This window comes from Haemaphysalis longicornis, unplaced genomic scaffold (genome assembly GCF_048455015.1).
Source record: "Haemaphysalis longicornis isolate Haplotype H1 unplaced genomic scaffold, Haemaphysalis longicornis Haplotype H1 scaffold_6, whole genome shotgun sequence".
In the NCBI taxonomy this organism is placed as follows: domain Eukaryota; kingdom Metazoa; phylum Arthropoda; class Arachnida; order Ixodida; family Ixodidae; genus Haemaphysalis; species Haemaphysalis longicornis.
Window position 1 is genome coordinate 55,270,539 of NW_027526407.1, and position 6,000 is coordinate 55,276,538.

The following is a 6,000-nucleotide window of genomic DNA, read 5'->3' on the forward strand; positions in this document are numbered from 1 at the left end:
GCGAGGTGGAATATATGTTCAGTGGCCAAATTACACAATAAACAAGGTGAATAAAGGTTCGCTGTTCATATAGCTGGCATTTCGTCGTCGGTAGCGCGGTACCGTGAGGCTGTGCTTCGTACAAGCTTCATTCGGGGACACCGTTCGCAAGCCGCTAGTCTCATCGTCCATAAACGATAAAGCACAAAACAAACAAATAAAACATGACGCGCAAGTGTTTATCAGGACGCGAGCAGCACTTGCGCCAAAGCCCTCGCAATCGTCACGTTAGCCCCCAAATGTGCCATCGGGAAGAAAGGAATGCTACAAAGGCGTCGCTATGCGGTGCTTGAGTGACCGTTGCAGCACAGCTGCAGGAAGCGAGAAAATCGGCGTGCCTGCAAGTAAAACAGGACGCGCATGCGCGCCGCGGCGGTCTCGACAACAGGCGCCGGGCCTCCAGAGCGCGCATCGGTGGCTTTTGCCACGCGCTCGCGTGGTCTGCAAAATTAAGTCCCCGACTGTACTTCTGTGGACGAATTAAAGAGCGTCTACCCAAAAAGTCCCATCTCATGCTCCGCGTGACAAATTTCCCTTTCATTTTGTAACCGCATTATGTGTTATAAGATTCCGCAATGTAGCACACGGAACGATGGTAGGGGTTCAGGCGGTACGATGACATACTGATTGTAATGCACACTTTCGGTATCGCAAAAGGAATTGCAGTGGTCAGAGCAATAATGCAGTGACTGAGCGTTAACTAAAGCTTACTTTTAACAAAAGTGTGGCTAACACATTCGATAAGGTGACAGCTAACAAATTATTCAGGGGTAGTATTTATGTGCCTGTTGTAGGATTTTTCTGTTTTGTTACAAATATAAAAAATGTGCGCCATTGGTATTAAGCGCTGGTATTTGAACGCGCCAGTACGCAGGAATAAATTTAAGGCTTCAAGGTTAGCGTGATGGGTGATTGCATAGCGACGATTGCGATTTAAACAAAAAAGGAAAGGACAGAAAACATATCCCACCATCATATGTCTTGGCGGTGGCTTTATGAATAGTCGCTGGGACAACATAATGTCTGAGCGAGAAAGAAGGTGGTAAATCGTCGCTTTTCTAATATCTCGTGATTGTTTAAAGTTTGCTTTGCAATCGCGCCACTGCCCTTGGGGAACAGCAGAATTTTGAATTTTTGTTTGTGTTTTGACTTGACGGTCGTTTTAAACTAGTAAATGTTTTTTTCTAATTTCAGTGATAATTCAACTCGTCGAACCGGTTCGCGAACCGGTTCAAGCTCCCGAACCGGTTCGTGAACCGGTTCGGTGCGTGATTTTGTCGAACCGGAACTGAACCGGAACGAAATTATTTCACCCGAACACGAACCGTAACCGAACCGGTATTTTTTTTCGGTTCGACACCCTGATATATATATATATATATTTATATATATATATATTTATATATATATGTATATATATATATATATATATATATAGGAAGGAAGAAAACTTTATTAAGAAAGGATGGCCCGAAGCCGCAGGGGAAGGGGGAGGGCAGGAAGGACGCTAGTAATGTCCAGCCATCGACGCCGCACAGACAAAGCTCCAGAGTGCTGCCAAGGTGTCCTTGACACGCCAAGAGGGCCGAATCCACTCTTCGTAGGAGTGAACCCACGCCGGGCGGTGTTGGGCGCGAAGCACGGCAAGGCCCGGGCAAGACCAGACGAGGTGCGGAAGGTCAGGCTTTGTTGTGCCATAGCATGCGTAGCAGAGCACATTGGGGTCCAAGAGAGAAGGGGAGGAACTGGGAGCTGATCCGGTCTGTGGAGGACCTGCGAGGTCTACAGAATGGGAGTTTCCCGCCATTGTTGACGTCGGAGAACCTGCCTGCGGTATGGTGTTGCCGTGTTGGGATTCATTGCCCGAAGGGTCAAAGTGAGTGTGCCGTCCTCGCCACCGTGCGACGATGTCAGCGGTTATGGCGAAGCCAGAACGGGCCCGGTTGAGAAAAACCTGGGCGCCGCGAGATAATCCAGGAGGCAGAGGATGCGGGTTCTGGGGTACTGATGACTGGAGGTGAAGGCGCCGGGCATGTCGGCGACGCTGGCGCTCCTCGTCAGGATCGAAGTGGGCTCCGCTGGCTATGGTCTCCCCGGGCTGACGGCGGTACGACGAAGATGCCTCGCTCGCCAGCCTGTGGGCGCTTTCATTACCGGGATGCCCCCCATGGCCAGGGATCCACCGTACTGTTACGGGCGTGTGGAAGGTGTTGTGCAGAGAGCTGCATGATTGTTTAATGCAGTATGCTGCAGAGTGTTTCCGTGGAATTCCTATAAGGGAACGTAAGGCCTCGGCACAGTCCGTGAAAATGTGCACGCGGTGGTACGCGCGCTGATTGCATGCCTGCAAAACGGAACGTGCTAGGCGTAGGCCTTGTTCAATAGCGCGCAGCTCAATGGTGGTGGTGTCCGGAATGGAGTCGACGATGTAGGCTGTAACGCTGCGTTCATTGCTGTCTGCCGCTACAGCTGCAAGTGCCACAGCAGCCGTGCGAGGTTGCCAGGAGGCGTCCACGTACACACGTAATGTCCGCGGATCCGCAGCGTCGGTGGCTGCGGTGGTCTGCACCAGTGTGGCACGTTGCGCCGCATAAGTAGCCCGAGCAGTTTTATATATATATATATATATATATATATATATATATATATATATATATATATATATATATATATATATATAGTCTGAAAAGATAAAAACTCACACAGAGCGCGAAAAAAATAAGTAGTAGAGACAGAGACAAACGAGAAAGACGTAGAAAATAGAAATAAGTTTACTGACGTTTCAGGGAGAGGACTCCCTGAAACGTCAGTAAACTTATTTCTATTTTCTACGTCTTTCTCGTTTGTTTCTGTCTCTACTAACCTTATATATATATATATATATATATATATATATATATATATATATATAAAGAGAGAGAGAGAGAACTTTATGGGATGCCCGAGATGTGTCTTGAAAGGAAGATGCTTCGGACGATCTTCCTCCTGCAGCCGTCAGCTGCAGGATTTCTTGTGTCCTTGCTGTGGCTCCGGCCGTCCGCACTGCTGTGGATTGACTCCGGTGTGGGTCTGCGTATCCTTTATGTGTATTGATATTTACAGGTCTCATGATTTTTTTTTCTCTGAACCTGCAAACAAGGTTAAAAAATAGTAAAAGCATGACCCAGCTTATTGCGATCAAGCGCGCCGAGGGATCGAGCACAGGGCAAAAGGCTTCTAAATGTTTCCAAGCAATGCACGCGTAAAAGAAAACATAAGTTTATATGATTCTTATATGAATCAATGTCACACTCGATCTTGGATAGTGTAAACAGTAGCCGACAATAGGCGGGCAATCTCGTGACGTCAAAAAAGGGGCTTCCCTAAGTAGGGCTCTGTCAACCGCGGGCCCGGCGAAACCACCGCACGCGAAGGAAGAGCTCTCGATGTAATTACAGATTGTCACCGCTCTATTACAACGTTTGTACTCGTCTGACAACGAGCGCCACTTAGCGACACCTCACCGCCTTCCCTCTTGCCCATTCCCCCTCGCTGCTTTTTTCCTCACCTGCGACGCGTAACGGAACTCTGCACCAAAAGGAGGGTGAGGATTCCAAGTGCAGCCTGAATTCGGCCAGGCATGCGTACATATTGCTTGCCTGTGGGAGTAGGCCATGACATAGGAAGTGCATGCACGCAGGTCGTAGCCGGAGACACGCCATGTTTAAGTGCATTCAATTTGCCGCCTGCAACGGCTGCTGACAGGCAGAAGACCCCTTTGGAGGCGGTCATGGCGGCAAATTGGGCCCCAGCACGAAGGTACCAGCCCTTGCGTCACACCTGACGGCACGTTATGTTTAATGACGTGTGCGCTTCTGCTGGTCCTTGCGCTATTAGTGCGTGTTTGTGTACTGTTACTGCAACAGCTTCCTGGATTAGTGTGAATCTGGAGTAAAACCAACTTGAAGGGGTAGACAACTGATTTTTGTGGCGGGCATGTCCTATAGCCCATTAGAAAGACAGCCTTTTGTATACAGTGGGGTAACCACAAGGATAATTGGGAAAAATCATTTTAATTGGGCAGTAAATTTTCTGAAGTCTGTAAAGTGGCGCCCTGTAGTGTCTAAATCTGACATTACCGTACGTATAGGTGGTATTCATTGAAAAGTTTAGCTGTAAATTTCTTTGCTTGGCAACACTGTAAACGGCCACGGAAATGGCCGATTGCCACGGACATGGCGCGGCTTGTGCCACTGCTCCCGAAGGCCGCAGAAAAAAAAAAAGAAAACACCGGCGTGCGTCGTCTGTTCCTTTCAACGCGATTTTCAACGGTGGTGTCAACAGAGATGTTATTAATCGCACTCACATTGGATTCAAGGCATTACTTTGCGTTCGGTGGGGGACAGTTTGGAACATCAAATACATGTCGTGTGCTTAGCACGGACAAGTACCGCCATCCCGCGGAGCCCGACGTAACCAATAACAGCATACTCACATGGTTGCCTGCATGTGCCTGCATGTTGCCTCGCCAGTGAATACAAGCTATACAAACAGCTCTGGCGGTGTCAGTGCGGGATTCGAAAACCTCGTACGCAAATAAAAAAGACTGCATTTCATTATAGTTTTAACTGGGGACAAGTTTTGAAATACTTCCTTTTATCTAACGTACAGTCGAAAGTATGTTGCTGCGCGCTGACTGTCATGGTTGCCAGCATTTCTTTTACTGAAAACTGGTAAATCTAAAAATTCGGCTTTCAAAGGTTCTAGGGCCCTGGAAACCGTTTCGGTTCAAGGTGTTTTAAGTAAATACCTTTAATTTGGTATAGAGAGCATATACTCCACAAAAACCGGTTCTCTGTCCCTTTAAATGAATTGGATTGATATTTATGCGACCAATTCAGACAAAAAGAAGTTGCAAACTCCACACAGTTTCATCCTTCTAATATTAACATCTGGGTTTTGAGATGTGCCGTATGGCGCAGGGGTACGAATTAAACTAGACCACAGTTTTTAACGTGAGCTGAACTCTGGTCATGCGGGCGTTTCTACATTACCTCAGAAGGGCAGCCGCCTGCGATTCGAACCCATCTGGATTCTCACTAACGCGGCGCCATAGCCATGCACTGGTCCACCGCGGCAGGACCATAGAAATATGTATACTGGGTCAAATGCGTCCATCCGTATAGCTTGGAGTTGCGTCGGTTTCATCTGTCAGGCACTGTGAGTATAGAGCGCACATCAGGCAGCGCTATTTGCTTATAACGCACTCCTCACATAAACCATTCAACGTAGCTCGTATACGATGCAAAATGACTCACGTGTTGGCAATGGTGATGAGCGTCGCAGTGCCAAGGGCTGAGAGAGAGCGATAGAGAGAGATAGAGACAGTGATAGAAAAAGATAGAGAGAGAGAGAGATGAGAAGAGAAAGAGATAGCTCGAGAGAGAGAGATAGCGACAGTGATAGAGCAAGTTAGGTAGAGAGAGAGAGAGAGATGGAGAGAGAGAGAGAGAGAGAGAGAGAGACCTTACAAAAAGAAAGCGAAAATGGCCGCACCGTTTTGTTTTCGCATGTGGAGGTTGCAAAGGCAGAAACCTCTGTACGTGTACTCCATAGCATTCCGCGAGGCGATGAACCCGAGAGCGGAAACTATAGACACTCACGTACAGACTCGAAGCAGCGAGGGTCGGCTATCGTGTTTCGCGGAACACAAAACTAGGGGAAAGTGCGGGGGGTGGGGGGTTGCGACGACACCCCCTCTTACACACCAGCGGTCTTTGTTTTTCGTCCCAAACGCCGCCCTGCTCCTGCTCGGAGCTCCTCCTCGAGCTCCTCTAGCCCGGTTCCTGTAATCTTCCCTAATTGGCCCCTCGGACACGGCGCCGAAGCCACACCGGCATCGACATGACCACCGCCGCGCACTTCCGCTTTCTCCAAGCCGAACAGCGCGGGAAAAACAAAAAAATAAGTGCTCTAAGAGCT